The sequence below is a fragment of the Bombina bombina genome, chromosome 3 (genome assembly GCF_027579735.1).
Source record: "Bombina bombina isolate aBomBom1 chromosome 3, aBomBom1.pri, whole genome shotgun sequence".
Classification (NCBI taxonomy): Eukaryota; Metazoa; Chordata; class Amphibia; order Anura; family Bombinatoridae; genus Bombina; species Bombina bombina.
Window position 1 is genome coordinate 695729813 of NC_069501.1, and position 21905 is coordinate 695751717.

Genomic DNA, 21905 nt, shown 5'->3' on the forward strand with positions numbered 1-21905 from the left:
CTCAATAAGCACCGCCTGTAACCACCATCAGCGCCCCACTAACCCACCCATGTAAGTCCCAGCGCAGCCACCTCCCTGTAACCCGCACATCAGCCACAGCGCCCCCTTGGTAAGTCGGCTCAATGTTGCGAGGCAGCAAAAGAAACTAGAGCAATTTGGATTTTGGAAATTGAATGTATTGTAGAGATGTAGGCGGGCTAAACAAACGGACTACGGACCAATCAGATAATACACAGGAAATAGGCGTTACTGCATTATCTGATTGGTTTGTGTGTCCGTGAAGTCGATGGCTGGACGACCAATAGGGTCGTGTTGCTAGTGTGCCGCTAGCGCCTTTTTGGAGCTCTAGTCTGCAGCCAGACCCTTCTCATCCTTAGTGACACAGTGCGCATGTACCTCACCCATAATCCTTCTGTGGGTATAAAAAGGGTACGGCAACCATCTTCGTTCTCATTCCTTGGCTGTTTAGGCGAGGGGAGGTATGGTAATCTTATGAAAGTGGCTTTTGGTGGCTTATTTGTGTAAATCATAGCGTCTTTTGTTGGATATTTAATTTTAAAGTAAAACGATTTGTTGCAGATGGTACTCTAATTTTCTGTGCATTGGATTTTATGTAGCGCAGCCAGTAGTGAACGGAAGGGTGGATATTTGGAACACGTGTTGCGTTTTTAGTCGTCTAGTCGTTGCATTCCGCCTAGATGTACTTGAGTGTAAACTAAGTGGATTGCGATATTGAGGTAATTTCTTATTTTAGCGTAGTTTATTAGGAGCATTTGCCCAGTTTACCGTTTAGCATTTTTTTATTATCTTGTAGCGCGTATCCAGGCTGTATGAAAACCTGGGAAGTTAACCCCTTCCTACCTTCAGTTTTATTTTCTTGAACCAATATTATGCCTGGAAGCTAACCCTTTCATGCCTTCAGCTGATTTACACTGTTTGTTTTTGTTAATCCATTACTTAACATTCTAAGTTCTTTTAAAGCACTATTTGCTGTTAGCGTTTTTTTTCTGCGTTTATGAGAACTGTATTTGCATAGGGGCATTTGCTGAGGTAAGGGAGGGGGTGTCATAGGGGTTGCTGTTTAAAGGAGAATTCATATATTTTGAGTAGATGAGGTGATTCTTAATTTGCTTTATGTGAAGTGTTAATCTAGAACGTAGTTCTGTGGGGAAAGCGGTTACTATATTCATGCAGGGTGAATAATATTGGTATTAGATTGAGAATATATAGGGGTAACATGTTTGCTGTAAGGGAATTGTTACTGTAGCGCATGTACTTATAGTGATGGTAAATCCTAGTGTTTAAAATTCATTTACCATTAGACAAAATAAAGGGGCTTTTCAGTCATGAAGTATAAAATTCTTAAAGGGACACTCAGGTTAAATTAAATCTTCATGATTCAGATACAACATGTAATTTTAAACAACTTTTCAATTTACTTCGATTAAAAAATATGTGCAGTCTTTTATATTTACACTTTTTGAGTCACCAGGTCCTACTGAGCATGTGCAAGAATTCAGACTATACGTATATGCATTTGTGATTGGCTGATTGCTATCACATGGTACAAGGGGAGTGGAAATATACATAACTTTAAAATTTGTTATAAAAAAAATCTACTACTCACTGGAAGTTCAGACTAAGTGCTATTGCATTGTCTTATCTTGCATTTGTTGATTATGCAAATCTAATGTGTTGACTGGTCCTTTAATGCTAAAAGTTCCTTTTATTTGTTTGAAGCTAAAGCAACCCACGGCAGAATGCATTTTGCTATGAGGTGTTTCCACCTCTTAGCCAATAGCTGTGTCGGACAGCTGGCACAAAGCCAGCTATTGGCTAAGAGGTTAAAACGTCCCCTCAGCAAAATAGTAGGCTGTCTGAGGCACTCAGTGAATGTTTCAAATGAATTTTTAGCATGAAGATTTTCATACTTCATAATGACTGAAAGCTAGTCCCCTTTGTTCCAATGGTAAATCCTAGCGTTTCACTAACATTGCTCCTTTACCCATCACTAAGTACATGCCCTGTAAGCCTTTCCCTACAGCAAATACATATATTTCTCCTGTGTTCTCAACCTATGTAATGCCAATATGATTGAAAGCCTCCTTTATTTTTGTTCCAAAGGTAAATCCTAGTGTTTCACTAGGATTTACCATAACTTTAATATAGTTGCAGGGAGACTAATCTTGACATTGTAAGGGTTAATATGCTAAAATGACCTGAGATTTGTGTGAATCAGTATGTAGAACATTGGAGGAATCAACCTTTGTTGGTAGGGCATATTTAAACTCTACACACCCCCAGGGAAGTCATGCCTTGTAGTAAAGGTGGATACAGTTTTATGTATGTATCCAACTTCCCACCAAGGCAATATAAAAACAGGTTTTGCTTACATCATGTTTCTCATTGCATAGATGACAATGAAGCCTGTAACACATTAATTAAATGTTGCCTTTTGAGATTAAAAAATGTGTTTATATTAAACCATTCTATTGCTTTCTCTTTAGTTTCATACTTTGAAAATGGAATTTTGTGCACATCTAAGACTAGATGTTTCCTTCCAGTGGTATGTGCCTCATGGTGAGTTGAGCTTTCTCTATTATACTTTTGTGACCATGCACTTTTTGACCTAGTTTGGCCTCACTTTGGGAACAGACATTCAAAAAAGTGCAAATAAAAACTACCTTCTTTTGCAACCCACAACGAATTGTGAAGTATGAGTTGTGTTACTTATGGGAAGGGACATACTGACTGAACCACATTTCAGATTTGAAATTCACAGTAGTGCTTTTTGAATCTTCATTTTTAGAAGATCTTTTTAAAGGGACAGTCAAGTCCAAAAATTTCATTTTTCAAATAGGGCATGTAATTTTAAACAAATTTTACATTTATCAACAATTTTGCTTTGTGTTGGTATTCTAGTTGAAAGCAAACCTAGGAAGGAGCATGTGATAATTTTTAAGCCCTTGAAGGCCGCCTTTTTTTAGCTTTTCACAACAGGGGAGAGCTAGTTCATGTCAGCCATATAGATAATCACACCCGAGGCTAGTGGCAGACACTGCACTAATTGGCTAAAATGCAAGTCAATAGATAATAACTCGGTCAAGTGATTAGGGGCGGTCAGAAGATGCTTAGATACCAGTCAAGTAAAAAGTGTATTAATATAACTTGGTTATGCAAAACTGGGGAATGGGTAATAAAGGGATTATCTATCTTTTTAAACAACAAAAAATTCTGTTGACTGTCCCTTTAAGTTTGTTTAAACTTGGCATTGACGACATGTGCATGATTAATTTCATGTTTTTAATATACAAATTTAAAACATGCTTGAAATGTGCATTATGATTTATTTTACTTTCTAGGAGCATGATGTCTTACCTAACTGCTCTCCATATAGGTAAGTGACTTTTTTTGTTATGTTGTAGTCCTTGTGTAGCTAATTTTGTGATAGTAAGCTGATGTATATGGGTTTCTATTAAACTGTTCTGATGAATGGCAATGTTCAACTGCTCTGAATAAAGTTGAGTGATAAAGGCCTTTCTGAACAGATTTGCTTATAGGGACATAACTTTAAACTTTACATGTGTATGATTAGACAGTTACCCCTCCCCCGCACCTCAAAAGGGCAGTAATGTAAATATTTTCTTGATCCAATTTACGTACTAAATGTAACAAATGGTTTGTAACCCTCTCCTTTGCCATTTGAAATAGGGGCTTTTATTAGTTGAAACGGCTATGCTGAAATATGAATACTTTATTAGAAAAGCTATGCATACATAAGTCGGTAGCACACATTTTCATCGCACTGAAGGCTGGTAAAGTTTTGGTATCGTAAATAGCTGGTTTTGCTTAACTTATTCCCTCAGCCATAATTACCAGACCTGTTAGGTTGTATAGTGATAACATACTCCTAAGCTCAACCTATTTGAAACAGCTGTATAAAACCTCACCTATTGCATTACAAATAAAAAATCCCCTTGCATTTAACTGCAGCAGGTTTAGAAAGCACCTTTGAACATCTTAAAGGGGCAGTAAACATCAATTGAAATTTGTATATAAATTGTTTCATTGTGTAACAAAACTAATTTATATTGCCCCATTTCATGTAATTTACCTTTGAAAATTAAATCTGCTCAATTTTCAGAGCTTAAAATGCACTTTGCTGACTTCTCAAGGCTAACATGCTACACATCTATCCCTAAGAGGCTTAATCTGTAAATACTTTTAGGAGCCAGTGGTATTTGTATATGGAGAATTAGCCAAATAAAATTAATGCAACTGAAGTGGAAATGATTGTTATGCTTGTAGCTAAATTGTTTTTCATGGGAACAACCTATTAAAAAATGACTTATTTTTTTGCAGGTATAATTTGAATTGAAATATTAAAGGTAAGTTGTGCTTTTATTGTAAACCACCTCAGAAGTTGAGGGTTTTTTGGTGGCTTATTAGAACAGTCATTTAACCTATCAAAACTATCTTAGACATACCAATGGTCATTGAGCAATGCCTTGGGTTATTTCATGTCACCATTTCACTGCCAATTGTATGAAGAAAAAAAAAACCTTCACTTTTTCATAAACTTTCACTGAAATTACATACTTGTGCGGTCATACTATAAATGTTGTAAAAGGTTCTCTGGGATTCCCTTTGTTGAAAAATAGCAGACATGCATGGCTTTGTAATAGGGTTGCACCGATACTTTTTTTTTTTTTTAAGACCAAGTACCGATAATTTTTTAATTACTCGCCAATAATTTTTAATGTCATGACAGTTTACCAAGCACAATGCAGACTAATGATTTAAGATTGCTTCTTTATAATTATGAACCATGTCTCAAACATTTTGAAATTAAACAGTTTTATGTGCTTGTTGTCAAAGTTTACAGAACATGCTAATAAAAATATTACAATAACATACAATAAATGACAGCTGCTTGGGCTGGAAAAACTAGAATTTACAGGGGTTGTAGGGTGCCTATAGAACTCATCAATCTGACATTACCTAATACAAAGTAATATAATTTAATTCTTAAAATAATATTGGTAGTATCCCAGTAATCCCCTTCAAGAAAAATGGGGCATTTGCATTCTACTGACTCAACAAAAAAATAGGGCTGGGCTTTATTTTTTCCAGGGCTGTTTTGTTTTGGTTTTCCCCTGTCTAAGGATGTTCCTCAGAGTACAGTGTCTTGAGCATAATTGTGCAAAATAAGAACTAGCAGAACAGGTAATCTAGCAATTTGAATAATTTTTCAAAAGTTAGTGGCAAGTTCTTATTGAACAGTAGCATCTTTTCTCTGCATGTTCAGCTATGTTTGTTTCTGTTATCAGTAAGTATGTTTGACACTAATCTGAACAGTCTTTCACACTTCTGCGTGGGTCAGAAAGATATAGATTTTTGGGCCATTAAATCTAACTACCCAGTACTTCAGGGGTTTGTCTGAATGGGGTACAGTGATTTCTCCCAGGTATGCTTCCATCTGTAAAGCTGCTTTTGGAGCACTGCTCTGACTTGCAATACAAATAACAGCAGTTTGTTTTGGCAGAACAGAAGTGAAAACTTTTTAGCTGTCTCCACTCCAGCATGAAATGGGAACATGCAGTTTGACAAATGCCACAAGATGGCGTATGAACAGGAATTGGAGGCAACTGTGCATTTGCACGAGTAAAAGTACTCGTGCAAATACTTTGTATCTGCACTGATACTAGTATCGGTGCAACCCTACTTTGTAATTGCAGCTGCACAATACTCCTGAAATTCCTGGCAGTGAAGGGGTTAGTTAACTGGTAAGATTAATAGTATTATAATGCAATAATTACCTTCCCTTATCTCTTTCAAACAGCCCTCACCACAATCTAAGTACTGGCAGACAGTCTGCTAGTATGCAGTTCTAGGGTTTTTTCTCCACTGTAGGTATCCCTCTAACCCATACATGCTGCCTGGGTTCTGCTGATCCTATCGGCAGCACTAGATGTGACACTAGTACTGCTAATTGGATCAGCTGCATTTTCTGCTCGGGGCCTGCAGTGCACTTCAAATCCTGAGCTGTAGTTCTACTGTAACTCCATTGCAGGGGTTAACAGTACTACAGGGTTGATAGTAGTGTAGTTTTTTTTTAAAGAGCTGCAGGGTCAAGAGTGCTAATGTTGTAATTGTATTTGAGGTCTATCCCGACCTAACTTTGCAGTAGGTTTGAGTCGTTGGAAACGCCTCATACATAAAACTTGCGGTTTTTGTTTTTACTAATCTACATTTTTAGTAGAATAAAACTGCATTACACTCAAGTTCATTATTTAATATTATAATTGTACACCTGTTGCAAGTGTAACTCTGACTTTAATTAAATCTAGAATGCTGTAGCACGGGCAAAGCATTATCTGGAATGGCTTTTCGGTAAGTCATCTATTTTTTTATTTTTTTTTTTGTTAAAGGGACCACCTTACTATTGCAAATATTTAGCCAACTAGTTTAATCAATTTACTGCTATTCAATTTCCTTTTAAACTGTTAAACAATGAATACTCTTCAGATTCAAGCCAAGGAAGACTTTTTTTTTTTAATGTTCAGTTCATGTGATGATTCATCTTGTTCAACTGCTGTCTGAATTGACAATGAATAGAAGCTAAACATCTGATAAGAACTGATTTGGTACATAGCTAATGTGGCAGTATAGACTTGGAATCAAGAGGCTTGTGTGGATTTTAACCTAGTTGGTTGTATCCACTTAAAGGGACGTTCTAGGCAAAATTTAACTTTCATGATTCCTATAGGGATGTAATTTTTAAACATTCCAATGTTACTTTTATCCTTAATTGCTTTCTCTTGGTATTTAAAGCTAAACCTAGGTAGGCTCATATGCTAATTTCTAAGCCCTTGAAGGCCGCCTCCTTAACTTTATGCATTTTAGTTTATCTTAACTAGGTGTTGATTCATGTGTCAGAGGGCACTGGCTAAAAGGCAAGTTTTTCAAAACTGAAATAAGGGGTGGGGCAGTCTGCGGAGGCTTATTAAAAGGTAACAGAAGTAAATGGTATATTGATATAACTGTTGGTTATGCAAAACTAGGGAATGGGTAATAAAGGGATTAAATATTTAATACAAATTCTGGAGTAGACTGTCCCTTAAATAGTTAAACTGAATTTAAACATTCACGACTGCAGTCCCACATCGGTTACTCGGTTAGGCTTGGTTTGTTTGGAAATAGATGTAATCTTTATATATTTTTCTTTAATACAGGTTCAATGTAATTGGAGCGATCGTGTTAAGGTGTGTGAGTATATATAATTTTCCCCTTAATCTTCCTGTGAAATGGGAATTGACATACTGCACTGTATGGTATCTGCACCCAACAGCTTTCTTCTGTTGAGATGTTCAATAAGCAGTGCAATAATAAATCAACAATTGGCATCGTTAGTTTTCAGACTTTTTTTGTCTGTTAACTTGGTTTTTCTGTTGATACAGTCTGACTTTAGCTCAGTATCTGAAACTGTTTAAACAGACAAAGTAAATGCTAAATATTTTTATACAAAGTATAGCTTAGCCTGGTAATGTGTGGGGGTTTTTTTCAATAAAAAAATTTTGGGAGTCTAAAACGAGATTCTGGGAAAACTAAAGTAATGGGCAGTGATTTTGCAACCTGGGTTTTCCTCACCCAGTCTCTGCAGTTTAGTATGTGTGCAAACAATCACTGGAATGTTTAAAACATGTTTACTTTAAGGGACATTAAACACTGATTTAAATTTTTTTGTTTTTAGTGTCAAATGTCCCTTCAATTAGTGAGCAGAATAGATTAGGGAAGCTTAGGTTTTCACGTGATGGTGCCTTATACTTAAAGGGACACTGAACCCAAATTTTCTTTCGTGATTTAGATAGAGCATGAAATTTTAAGCAACTTTCTAATTTACTCATTAAATTTTCTTTATTTGAAATGCAAGAATCTAGGCTTAGATGCCGGCCCATTTTTGGTGAACAACCTGGGTTGTCCTTGCTGATTGGTGGAAACAATTCATCCACCAAAGTCTTGTCCAGAGTTCTTAACCCAAAAAAGCTTAGATGGCTTATTTCAAATAAAGATGGCAAGAGAACAAAGAAATTGAAAATAGGAGTAAATTAGAAAGTTGCTTAAAATTGCCTGCTCTATCTGAATCGCAAAAGAGAAATCGATAGTGTCCCTTTAATAAACTCAAGGGGCTCCATGTACTAAGAGGCGGGCGGACAGCTTAACTCGCGAAGCTGTCCGCACGCCTCCGCTACACACGGGCAGCGGATCTATTGATCCGCTTGCCCATATGTACCATTACAGTCAGCGGAGTGTGTAATGCCCGCCCCTTCAGTCGTGCGACCAACCAATCACACGACTGAAGGGGCTGTCAATCACTGCGAGCGAGCTCTCTGATTTTGCTTCGCCACCTAAGAGGTGGCGTACAGTGTAGGAAGCAGCGGTCTAATGACCGCTGCTTCTTACATTGCGGGAAGCAGGCTCGCATATGCGAACCTGCCCCACAAAGGCTCCGGAGCAGCTTTCGCTGCTTCGTACATGGAGCCCATAGTACAGGAAAATGGCACAAAGTATATTGTAAAGTGGGGTTTTTTGTTTTTGGGCTAGGGGGCGTAATTGGTTTATAGTACAATCTGTGTGCATTGTCTTTAATGCAAAAACATGACCTGTTACTGATGGCTTGCATTGACTTTTTTTTTCCCCCCTCCATTAGGTGACTTCGTATAAATGTACACTATTGTGGCCTTGCTGCTCAGTAAGTAGGGTTTTACTTCTGCTTTTGCTTTATGTTAGTCATAACACTTTTTTTTTTTTTTCTGACTAGATTAACTAAGTTTGCAATTGCTTTTTTCTTTCAATGGCCAGACTACAAACTCATTTTGAAGAGCTAATCTGCACTTTTCACTGAAATGAGGATTGCTGCTTAGTTTGTTTGCAAACATATTTTGCAGTATTTTTAATCAGGGGCTTGACAGACCTAGGAGCCACAGGCTCCTAATTGTTTGTATTCTCCATATACACCTGTGAAAAAGTACTCTAAAAATTCTATGATTTTACGTATCATGACATAAGAATCGGCAGGTCTTAAAATTAGGTAGTCACATTTGGCTAGAGTACTTTGGTAAACAGGAATTCATGGTCGACTCAATGACTGCACGGTGGCCAGGTCCTGTGACTGCAAAACAAATCCAAATCACCTCTCCACCAGTGCTTGACAGTTGGTATGAGGTGTTAGCGCTGATATGCTGTTTCGCCAAGGATCTCCACTTTAGTCTGGTTTGTCTAAAGGACATTCAAGAAGTCTTATTTAAGATGCAACTTGACAAACCGAAGATGTGCTGCTGTTTGTGGGTGTTTTTTTTTTTTTGTTTTTTTTTTGATAAGCGACTTTCACCTGGCAACCCTTCCATTCAAACAATACTTGTTTAGTGTGTTTAAATTGTACTATCACTAACTTTAACATGCTAATGGAGGCCTGTAGAGTCTGAGATGTAATTCTTGTGGGGTTTTTTGCAATTTCTGAGCATTGCATGGTCTTACCTTTGTGTAAATTTGCTGGGACATCCACTCCTGGGAAGATAAGCAACTGATAAATAAACTTTAAAAGGGACAGTCTACACTTCATTTTGAATCAATGTTTTGTAGATCCACTTACATAGCCAATACATTTTTTTTTTTTTTTAAATTGATAGATTTGGTTTTTAAATAACATTGCTTAGATTTTTCAGGCTCCTAACCAAGCCCCAAAGTTTTTAGGCGAATACCAACTTATACATACTCCAGCTTGCTTCCATTTGTGTAAATGGTCTTTTCATATGTAAAGGAAGGGGGCTCTATTTCCCACTTTTTAAACAGCTAAACTTGAAGCTTCTGTTTTTTTAGCAGTTTTATACTGGGGTTTTTATATCTGTATTTGCATATTCTTTATAGTAGTGTCTATTGCATGCAGTTATATGAAAATTGGTGTATACTGCTCCTTTAAATTGTTTGGAAATCGCCTTAACCCTTCCCAGATTCATGGGCAGCAACAATTGCTGCTTTATCATTGCTGTCTTTCCTCCTTTGCATTAACACACCTGGATGCTCCAGACCAGCAAACTGCTAAAACTTTATTTTTATAGAGGTGGTCACACTTGCAGATCAATTAATAAAGGTATGTTGATTAGCAGTACCTGGCTACTACTTGGCCTCTTAATTCCTATGGAAGCAGGGTTCCTTTATTTTTAAACCTGGCTTCTCCCTTTTTGGCTTATTTTTGTTAAATACACGACAATGTAACCTCATATGGTCATCTGAGGTTTTTACCTAATTTTAAGACTTGCTAAGGACCAGCGTTTTGTCACGATACATAAAACCATAGAATTCAGAGGGTGTAATCTTTCAGATTTTATACAAATACTGCGGTCTGGCTTCTAAATCTTACCTTTTTTGACCTCTACTTTAATCACCTGAGACAGTGATCCACATTGGATAACAAAAATGTACATTTTACTATGCATAAACACTCGAAGGGTTTCATGTCCCTCTTTAACATTATAGTAAAAATGCACTGTATGGTATCTGCACTCAATAGCACTACAACTGTTGACGTGTTCAATAAACAGTGCAACACTAACTCAGCCATTGGCATCGTTGGTTTTCAGACCTCTTGTCTGGCAACCTGGTTTTTCTGCTGATACATTTTAAGGATGTTAAAATAGCTAATGCAATGAATGAAATGGCATTATTTAAAATCGAATGATTTTGTGAGAATTTACTTTCTTTATAATTAAACGGCTTTATAATTTCCCCTTTTTAGGGCAGACCAGATGAGATGGCTTTTACAGGTAACTGACTGGAAACCCTCATCTCCCCACCCACCCCCAAAAGGGCTGGTCATTACCAAGGCTTCCATGAACCTCAGTTTCTGGTTCGCTGTGGACATGACCACAAATCAAACTTCCAATAGGTCATTCCTCTGCTGCTATAAAGTGCAGTCACAAACCTTTTGGTGGACATAATTTAGAGCATTGTCTTAATACCACAGTATTTAAGTGTGTGTTTAGTGCATAACATTTAAGATACACAAGTGGTAAATCTGTGCCAGAATACCATAATTTATTTGCTTGATATATGGAGCTTAACATTTTGTGTGCAGCAGTTTTTAAAGTCAACCACCTACCATTTATTTGGAGTAGCCAGTCCAAGCTTTTGTCTGCATACAAGTGATGTTAGAAACATATATGTAGCAGAGTTAGCAACAGTTTTGAGAATTAGAATAAATACAATCTTTATTCAGAGCTAAACTATAGAAAAATGGGACAAAATGAAAGTATTGTAAAGTTTTTTTTTTTGTTTTACGATGCACACCTAAACTTTTTATAGAAAAAGCAAGGGGCTATGGTCCTCTTTAAAGGCACATTAAACGATACTTGTATTGCCATGTTAAAATCTAGCTTTCCAGTGCTGACATGTTTCCATAACTGCTCTCCACATACATGGCCACCATAATTAAGTGTTCATTTTAATGACTAACTTCAGCAATAGTTGAACTTTTTTTTTTTTTTTTAGGACTGATTCTTGCAAAATGATCTACACCAGATTTTTCTATAAGGGTCTATCTTTAAAGTGGTCACACTTCACAATAAAGGTAAGATCAGCATTTCGGATTTAAACAAATAGTAAAATAACTGGGTCAATTCAAAGAGAGCTTGCCTGGCTTACTACCAGCTGTTCTTACGCTATGGCCCAATAATATCATCCTCTGCAGGATACTGTAGGCACTATGTGTGTACTGTGGTCTATCATAGAGGAGATAGCAGTTTGACACTTCCTATCAAACCTTGTTTACAATGAATAAAGGCAAGAATCTTATAGCTTTCCATTAGGTTATTTGTAAATAAAGACCTTGTGACAGGATCATGTGATGAGTTGCTTAGCATGACTTGTTCCCTGCCGCTGGCTTTTTATTTTAGTCAATGTTGGTACTAATTTTGCCTTTTCTTTCTCTAGATTCTTGTCCTGTTTTAATGGAAATGACCTGGTTTGTCATCTTATGCTGTTGCTGTTTGTAGTAAAAATTGATTAAATGCATTGGTTGGTCTAAAGAAGTGATGGAGTGCCAAGGTTCACTGGTCTACAGTACCACTAATTCTAAATTATATTATTTAAATGCTCACTGCAAAAGAGAAATGACTGAAAAAGAAAGTGGCAGGGCAGTACTTATTTCAGAAGCATGCTGCAATGCTATAAAGTCAATAAAATCTTTATATTCTTGACCAAGCTTGTCAGTGATTTATATTGTGATTGTCTCCTGAACTCATTAACCCTTTCATTAAAGCCAATAAACATTGTTAAAAAGTGCAGGTCTTGCCTGTGTTGGGAGGGCCTCAAGACATGCAACAAGCATGGTACATTTGACATTAAGATGTTTAACAATTTAAACACAAATTTTGCAGGAGAAAAAGCAATGAGATTCAGTTTGTTTTATTGTATCAATGAGGTTATCGCAAAAATGCATATTTAAAATTCTTGCACATCTCAGAAGTTGGTGCCTCCGTAAGTGAACATATTGTGCACATACAGAGTTGATTTCAGTACTAATCTAAATCAGTCTGATCTAAGAAGTAGAATGTCAGTTAAAACAATGATTAATAGGATTATAGGAAAGAGGAAATTATTGATTATCCTATACAAATGATACCAAGTGGGGGACATGCAGAGATCTGAAAGTAGGTACAATCTAGAGGGACAGTCTACAATATAATTTTTATTGTTTTAAAAGATGGATGATTCCTTTATTACCCATTCCCCAGTTTTGCATAGTAAAATACTTTTTTTTCTCCCTCTGCCCTTGTATCAAGCATCTTCTGGCAGCCCCTTGATCACATGACTTATCTATTGACTGACTTTTAGTACTGTTGTGCTAAATCTTAAAACTCCTTGGGTGTGAACAGTGTGTATGCCTATATATTATATATAATTTTATATATCCACATGAACTAACAGCATCTGGTTGTGAAAAGCATGTGATTAAGATGCTCTCTATAGAGGCTTAAATGTTATGAAGTATGTTAAAGGGACAGTCAAGTCAACTTTTTTTCATGATTTAAATAGGGCATGTCATTTTAAACAACTTTCCAATTTACCAATTTTGCTTTGTTCTCTTGGTATTAGTTGAAAGCTAAACCTAGGAGATTCATATGCTAATTTCTTAGACCTTGAAGGCTGCCTCATCTGAAAGCATTAAGATTTTTTTTTTTCACCACTAAAGGGCAATCATGTGTTTCACATAGATAACATTGAGCTCAAGCACGTGAAGCTCCTAGTAGTCAGCACTGATTGGCTAAAAATGCAAGTCTGTCAAAAGAACTGAAAAAAGGGGGCAGTTTACAGAGGCATAGATACAAGGTAATCACAGGTAAAAAAAATATATTGACTTGGTTATGCAAAACTGGGGGAATGGGTAATAAAGGGATTATATAAATATTAATTATATTGTTTACTGTCCCTTTTAATCTACCAATGTTGGTTGTGCAAAGGTGTTTTCTTTTATAAACAATTACAATTTTAGTGTAGACGGTCCCTTCAAATATAGTAGGGGCTATTGGATACATTATAATATGTACGCTCAAAGGGTGGGCATTTAAAGGACCGGTCAATACAGTAGATTTGCATAAGCAACAAATGCAAGATAACAAGACTATGCAATAGCACTTAGTCTGAACTTCAAATGAGTAGTAGATTTTTTTTTTTTTTTTTCTGACAATTAAGTTGTCTTTTCCCACTCCCCTGTACCATGTGACAGCCATCAGCCATTCACAAATGCATACATGCTTATTCCTGCACATGCTCAGTAGGAGCTGGTGACTCAAAGTTTAAATATAAAGACTGCACATTTTGTTAATGGAAGTAAATTAGAAAGTTGTTTAAAATGGCATGCTCTATCAAAATATTAGTTTAATTTTGATTGAGTGTCCCTTTAACAAGTCTAGTAAAGCATAAACATTAAAGGGACACTAAACCGACAATCTTTCATGATTCAGGTAGAGAAAACAATTTTAAACATTTCAATTTAATTTGCTTCATTCTTGGTTATCTTTGTTGAATAAATTGATACCTCATGTGATTGGCTCACCCATGTGCATTGCTATGTGCAGCCACCAATCAGCAGCTACTGAGCCTATCTATATATGCTTTTCAGCAAAGGATATCAAAAGAACAAAGCAAATTAGATAATAGCAGTAAATTAGAAAGTTGTTTAAAATTACATGCTATTTCTAAATCATGAGAGATTTTGAGTTTCATGTCCTTTTAAGCACTACTTAAAACCTGTATTGCAGTAAATATTGAAAAAGTTCATGACAAACCAAATAAGTAAGCAAACCTAAAGTTCTGCAATATAAACTTCAAATCTAAAGTGTTCGCACAAATAAAAGGAAATACCCTGCTGCCAACACAATAGTATTATGGTAAAATATATGCAGACATCAGCATCAATAGTTTAAATTGTATATAAAGAAACACTAGTGACATTTAGCAGTCACCCTGAGAAAACGAGTGGAACATTAATAGTACTAAATCTGTTAAACTTGATCCTCTAACTGCTAGGCCTCCATTAACCCTATAGTAAACTTAAGGATTTTTTTTTTTACAATGTATGATCCTATGGATGTGATGGCAAACCTTGGCACTCCAGGTGTTTCAGAACTAAATTTCCCATGATCCTTAGGCATTTTTTCAAGCATCATGGGAAATGTATTTCTGAAACATCTGGGGTGTCCTAGGCAGGATCCAAATATATGCAGCAGACATGTCTAGTACATTCAAATTACCATGGTAGAGCTGCAAACATAATTCAAAATACATGACAAAGTGTAGTATTAGAAAAAAGACAGTTGTCTATCTTGGAAGTACAAATTGTGTAGTGATCATTTGGGAACTGTATAATGTGAAAAGTGACATTTATCCAAGCAGTGGCAGTCTACACTGGGCGCTTGTCTTTATGATTATCAACTAGTTAAACCTCTTGTAGAAAAGATTATTTCCTAAGATATGTGGAGTCCATGATGTCATCAATTACTGTTGGGAATATCACTTCTGGCAAGCAGGAGGAGGTAAAGAGCACCACAGCAAAGCTGTTAAGTATTACTTCCCACAAACCCCAGTCATTCTCTTTGTCTTGGTGCATGGAGGTGGTGAAGTTTTGGTGTCTAAAGAAAATTGAATTTTCTTCACTTCAAGCAAAATTTTTGGGTCTAGTAATACTCAACGTTAATCTCTTCAGTAAGGGTAGTGGTGGCTTTAAAGCAGTTAGGAACTTGTGAGGTGGGCCTCGCTGCGTTTTCCTAACTTTTTGCTGCCCTAGTATAGAAAGCCAGAGTAGGTTTACTCTGTTCTTTCTACAGGTCTCTGTGAGGAATGTGTCCTCTCAAACTGTATGCCGGACTGCTAGATGCAGATAAGTGCTTTAGTTCTAGGGAGACTAGCACTGGGAAAGGTTAGCTATGGCTCTGAAGTAGCTCACTGCAAAATAAACAAGCAGTCCTGGGTTCAACACCCTCACATAAGCCTTTAAACGTGCCTGCAATATTTTGACAACTCTAAAATCCTTTGGGAAAGGATTTTATTAGGCAGCGGTGGGCACTGAAATGTGAGACGTGATTATTCCCTGTGTGGGGGAATCATTCATTGAGGCTGTGATTTTTATTTTATGGTTGCTCTTCCTCATAAGCTGATGAGGATGATATGTCGGTAGCCTCTGAGGGTGAAATCTGATTCGACAGTATAATTCCTTCATTGGATGCTGAAGTAGTAACCTTCAGATTTAAGCTTGAACACCTTTGTTTATTGTTAAAGGAGGTTTTGGCTACTCTGGACGACTGATACACCTGTCATTGTCAACCCTACAGAATCTAGTTAACTTTATAAATACTAGGATTTTCCTGGTCCAGACCGTGTTAGTCAATTTTTTTTTTTTTTTTTTTTTAGGCAAAAACGGCCCTGGTAAGAAAATTGGTCTGGTCACTAAGGGTTTAAATCACAAAAAGACTTCAAATACATATTATAGTATTTAACAGTCTAACTCCTATATATGATAAACTGCATACAAATGTATAATATTAATATACCCCCAGCTGCAGCAGGTTTATTAGTATTTCTTCTATAATGGTAAGACAAGTCCACGGATTCATCCTTTACTTGTGGGATATTATCCTTCCCTACAGAAAGTGGCAAAGAGCACACAGTGATTATATAGTAGTTCCATGGGAGATTCATGGGCATTACATGGTAGTAACCTATATTTTAATGGGAAAATATCACGGATTCTAATTGTGAAAGGACTATCCTCCATCTAAAACGCCAATTTTCACCCCTGCCAGTCTCGATGACAAGATTTTAAATTTAAAGAAACCTACTGAATGTACAATGCAACTTAAGATGTTGCACTCTCAAATGTGAAAGAACCTTTTATTAGGTGAACAGCAACGTTTCGGGGCTCCTGCCCCTTTGTCATGGTGTTCACCTAATAAAAGGTTCTTTCACATTTGAGAGTGCAACATCTTTTGGTTTGGAGATTTACTTGGAGCTTAAGGGATTTGGCTCTAAATTTGTTTGCACCCACTCTGCTGTCTATGGACACTTGATGATTTATTAAGGTGTGCTGGTCCTACACCTGTGTTTAGTACAATGAAACTTATTTTACATGTATTATTGGAACAGTCTATATTGTATAAACACGCCTCCTCCCTACTGCTAAGATTTGAGTTTATTTGCAGTGTGGGAGGATTTTTTCCCCCAGACAACAATCCCTATAGTTTCCTATGGAAGGCACATCGGTACTCGTTGGGACAGAGAGAATCAGCCCACTTTTTTTTTTAATATAATATCCACAGACGTATGGATTGTAAAACTAGCAAGAGAAAAAAAGGCAATTACTTGTAAGTCTGATGATCTTTTTAACATCGGGCCTCAGTCTTATACCATTGGAATGTCTGACATTCACTAAAAGCTATATCCAACAGACTGAACCATGTTTTGAAAATGCTTCAACTGTAAAAGCTGTGCCATTCTCATAAAAAAACATTTCTTTTACAAGATGACGAGTCCACGGATTTCATCCTTATGGGATTACGCCTCCTGGTCAGCAGGAGGAGGCAAAGAGCACCACAGCAGAGCTGTATATATATAGCCCCTCCCACCCCAGTCATTCTCTTTGCCTGTGTTAGTGATAGGAAGAGGTAAAGTAGTGTTAGTTTAGATTCTTCAATCAAGAAGTTTTTTTGTTTTAAAATGGTGCCAGTGAGTACTATTTTTCTCAGCGAGAAATCGTCAGTCAATAACTTCCCAAGAGGAGTAAAGACATTTTATTTTCTGCCCTGATTGTTGATGATCTTAGCAAACATTCTCTAAGATCCTGCTGGTTCCCACAGAGCGGTTGAAGGTAGTGTAAAGAACATCTTCAGTGTGGAGAACCGTGTCATGCTGCGCTCAGCATAGAGGTATGTTTAGTCATTTGCTTCTGGGGAGATACATCAGAACAGGCTGACATTATTCTCTGTACTGGGGAGGGATAATCGGTATGCACTGTGTAAATGGAAGTGGTGTACCTGAAATTCCCTTTTCTTTTATTACTTATCAGTGGGTTTGTGCAGTGACTATTGTGATCACTTATACTTATGCTGTGTGTGGGCTGACGCTGGGAGATGCGATTTGTTCCCCAAGGGCTATCGTTATTTGTAGTATCTTATAACTGGCTAAGGGAGTGTGTGTTTAAGAGGGGCACATGGCATTTTTCGTGATTTGAGTTAGGTGAAAACCGACATGTTTTTCTTCCCATGTGGGTGTCAGTGTGACTCGAGTTACGCCCACGGTGGGTGGGGCCTAGTTTCGCGCGCTCAGCCGCGCATTAATCATCCGGATCGGCAGCAGGTTCCTGAGCTCCGGTGTGGCCTAAGTCAGTTTGTGCAGATAAGGGTACAAAGAGATTTGGGAGCGCTGCTCACGGAAGATCAGTGTTGTCTGGGGGCAGGTGTCTATAGAGTGTGATAAAAATTTGTAAATAGCTGATCTGAACAAACGGAGCAGTATTTGTTAAGTCAATTTGTGCATATAAGATCACTTTTATCGCTGCAAAAGTTATTATACTGCAAGCAGAAAAATTGTTGTGCTTTTATTTTTTAAAGGCACAGTAGGCTTTATTTCAAATATTTTGCTATAAGATTTGACTTTCAAGTAATATCAAGTAAAGAACGACTAATATTGCTATTGTTAGTCTGTTTAACATGGCTGAACTTCAGGAAAGTACCTGTTCTATGTGTTTAGTTGCCAATGTGGAACCTCCTCTTACTTTTTGTCCCTCTTGTACTGAAAGGGCCTTACAATGTAAGGAACAGATTTTCTTTAATGCAAGTATGTCTAAGGATGCTTCTCAGTCTGATGAGAATCAGGGTATGCCGCTACTTTTTCCCCAAGCGTCACAACCTTTAACGCCCACTCAAGCGACGCCATGTTCCTCAACTGCGTCCACTTCATTTACTCTGCAGGATATGGCTGCAGTTATGTCATCTACCCTTTCAGAGGTTTTATCTAAGTTGCCAGTGTTGCAGGGCAAACACAGAAGGACAGAAGCCACCTTGGTTCCTGCGACTTCTGATGCTTTGCTGGCCTCTCAGGCATCTGATGCTTCGCTGTACCCTCTCAGGGATCTGATTTGGGGGGTAGGGAACTTCTGTCTGAGGGGGAACTTTCCGATTCGGGAAGTGTGTTACCTCAGACAGACTCGGACGTCCTGTCCTTCAGATTTAAGCTTGAACACCTCCGCCTGTTACTTCGGGAGGTTTTAGCGACTCTGGATGACTGTGACTCTATTGTGGTACCACCAGAGAAATTGTGTAAGATGGACAAATACTTAGAGGTTCCTGCTTACTCTGATGTTTTTCTGGTTCCTAAGAGAATCTCGGAAATTATTGCGCGGGAATGGGATAGACCGGGTATCCCGTTCTCACCTTCCCCTAATTTTAAGAAAATGTATCCTATAGCTGACGCTGTTCGGGATTCTTGGCAAACAGTCCCTTAGGTGGAGGGAGCTATATCTACCCTGGCTAGGCGTACAACTATTCCTATTGAGGACAGTTGTGCTTTCAAAGATCCTATGGATAAAAAGTTGGAGGGTCTTCTAAAGAAATTATTTATTCATCAGGGTTTTCTTTTACAACTGACGGCCTGTATTGTACCAGTTACAACTTCTGCGGCCTTTTGGTTTGACGCCTTAGAAAGAGTCTTTTAAGACTGAGACTTCTTTAGAGGAAATCTTAGATAGAATTAAGGCTCTTAAGCTGGCTAATTCTTTTGTTATGGATGCCGCCTTTTAGATTGCCAAACTGGTGGCTAAGAATGCAGGATTTGCCATTTTAGCGCGTAGAGCGTTATGGTTAAAATCTTGGTCTGCTGATGTGTCCTCTAAATCAAAGCTTTTGGCTATCCCTTTCAAAGGAAAGACCCTATTCAGGCCTGACTTGAAAGAAATCATTTACTGACATTACTGGAGGTAAGGGTCATGCCCTACCTCAGGATAAGGCAGCTAAACTGAGGGGTAAACAGAATAATTTTCATTCCTTTCAGAATTTCAAGGGAGTCCCCTCTTCTTCTTCCGCTAAGCAGGAAGGGAATTTTGCACAAGCCAAGTCCGTCTGGAGACCCAACCAGGCTTGGAACAAGGGTCAGCAACCCAAGAAGCCCGCTGCTGCTCCCAAGACAGCATGAAGGGGCGGCCCCCGATCTGGGACCGGATCTAGTAGGGGCAGACTTTCTCTCTTTACCCAGGCTTGGATAAGAGACGTTCAGGACCCCTGGACACTGGAAATCATGTCACAAGGGTATCAACTGGAATTCAAAAATTCCCAAGGAGGAGGTTTCTTCTTTCACGATTGTCTGTAGACCAGATAAAAAGAGAGGCGTTCTTACGTTGTGTAAAAGACCTCTCTACTATGGGAGTAATTTGTCCCGTTCCAATACAGGGGCAGGGGTTTTACTCAAATCTTTTCGTGGTTCCCAAAAAAGAGGGAATGTTTCGACCCATTTTAGATCTCAAAAGTCTAAACAAGTTTCTCAGAGTCCCATCCTTCAAGATGGAGACTATTCGGATAATTCTGCCATTGATCCAGGAGGGTCAATATATGACTACTGTGGACTTGAAGGATGCATATCTTCATATTCCTATCCACGAGGATCATCACCAGTTCCTAAGGTTTGCCTTCCTGGACAAACATTTTCAGTTTGTGGCTCTTCCCTTCGGGTTGGCCACAGCACCCAGGATCTTCACGAAAGTTCTAGGGTCCCTTCTGGCGGTTCTCAGGCCGCGGGGCATTGCAGTGGCGCCTTATCTGGACGATATTCTGATCCAGGCGTCGTCTTATCAACTGACAAACTCTCATACAGACATGGTTCTGTCCTTTCTGAGGACTCACGGGTAGAAGGTTAATCTAGAAAAGAGTTCACGAATTCCACAGACAAGGGTTCCTTTCCTAGGAACTCTAATAGATTCTATATACATGAAAATTTTCTTGACGGAAGTCAGAAAGTTAAAGATTCTGAATACATGCCGAGCCCTTCAGTCCAATCCTTGAACATCAGTGGCCCAGTGCATGGAAGTGATTGGATTGATGGTGGCGGCGGCGATGGACATCATTCCGTTTGCCTGCTTTCATCTCAGACCGCTACAACTGTGCATGCTCAGGCAGTGGAATGGAGATTATGCAAATTTGTATCCTCAGATAGATCTGGATCAGGAGACCAGAGACTCTCTTCTTTGGTGGTTGTCACCGGATCATCTGTCCCAAGGGACATGCTTCCGCAGACCCTCATGAGCGATAGTGACAACGGACGCCAGTCTAATAGGCTGGGGTTCAGTCTGGAATTCCCTGAAGGCTCAGGGGGTGTGGATTCGGTCGGAGTCTCTACTTCCAATCAATATTCTGGAATTAAGAGCAATATTCAATGCGCTTCAGGCTTGGCCTTAGTTGGCTTCGGCCAAATTCATCCGATTTCAGTCAGACAACATCACAACTGTGGCTTACATCAATTATCAGGGAGGAACAAGGAGCTCCTTAGCGATGACAGAAGTATCCAAAATAATTTGGTGGGCGGAAGCTCACTCTTGTTATCTGTCAGCAATCTACATCCCAGGAGTGGACAACGGGGAAGCGGATTTTTTGAGCAGACAGACGTTCCATCCGGGGGAATGGGAACTCCATCCGGAGGTCTTTGCCACTCTGATTCTCAAATGGGGCAGACCGGAGTTGGATCTTATGGCATCTCGTCAGAATGCCAAACTCCCGAGATACGGATCCAGGTCCAGGGATCCTCAGGCCGAACTGATAGATGCCTTGGCAGTGCCTTGGTTGTTCAACCTAGCTTATGTGTTTCCACCGTTTGCTCTCCTTCCCCGGGTGATTGCTCGGATCAAACAGGAGAGGGCTTCGGTGATTCTCATCGCTCCTGCATGGCCTCGCAGGACTTGGTATGCTGATCTGGTGGACATGTCCTCTCTGCCACCGTGGAAGCTTCCATTGAGGCAGGACCTTCTCATTCAGGGACCCTTCCATCTTCCGAATCTAGTTTCTCTGCAGCTGACTGCTTGGAGATTGAACGCTTGATTTTATCTAAGCGAGGGTTCTCTGATTCGGTCCTTGATTCAGGCTCATAAGCCTGTTACTAGAAAGATCTATCATAAGATATGGCGTAAATATCTTTATTGGTTCGAATCCAAGGGCTACTCATGGAGTAGGGTTAGGATTCCCTGGATTTTATCTTTTCTCCAAGAAGGATTGGAGAAAGGGTTATCAGCAAGTTCCTTAAAGGGACAGATTTCTGCTTTGTCGATTTTGCTACACAAACGTCTGGCTGATATTCCAGACGTTCAGTCTTTT

At 38.6% G+C, this 21905-nt stretch overlaps 1 long non-coding RNA gene and 5 other non-coding genes across 7 annotated transcripts; all 6 read left to right on the forward strand.

Annotated features, from left to right (window-relative positions):
• Window positions 1–441: 441 nt before the first annotated feature.
• Window positions 442–12254, forward strand: LOC128653910 (uncharacterized). 2 transcript variants are annotated; one of them, XR_008401402.1, is made up of 10 exons: window positions 442–479; window positions 2508–2580; window positions 3363–3397; window positions 4363–4388; window positions 6351–6393; window positions 7236–7265; window positions 8711–8752; window positions 10796–10823; window positions 11548–11626; window positions 11989–12254. It is a non-coding gene; the product is annotated as an uncharacterized LOC128653910 (long non-coding RNA). The 2 variants fall into 2 exon arrangements; XR_008401403.1 differs by lacking the exon at window positions 442–479 and adding an exon at window positions 713–737.
• On the forward strand, window positions 2617–2747 carry LOC128654793 (small nucleolar RNA SNORA40). Its single transcript, XR_008401517.1, has one exon. It is a non-coding gene; the product is annotated as a small nucleolar RNA SNORA40 (small nucleolar RNA).
• On the forward strand, window positions 3479–3550 carry LOC128654770 (small nucleolar RNA Z40). The gene has a single exon (XR_008401497.1). It is a non-coding gene; the product is annotated as a small nucleolar RNA Z40 (small nucleolar RNA).
• On the forward strand, window positions 6158–6282 carry LOC128654781 (small nucleolar RNA SNORA18). The gene has a single exon (XR_008401507.1). It is a non-coding gene; the product is annotated as a small nucleolar RNA SNORA18 (small nucleolar RNA).
• Window positions 7324–7462, forward strand: LOC128654772 (small nucleolar RNA SNORA8). The gene has a single exon (XR_008401499.1). It is a non-coding gene; the product is annotated as a small nucleolar RNA SNORA8 (small nucleolar RNA).
• On the forward strand, window positions 10543–10680 carry LOC128654773 (small nucleolar RNA SNORA8). Its single transcript, XR_008401500.1, has one exon. It is a non-coding gene; the product is annotated as a small nucleolar RNA SNORA8 (small nucleolar RNA).
• Window positions 12255–21905: the final 9651 nt, after the last annotated feature.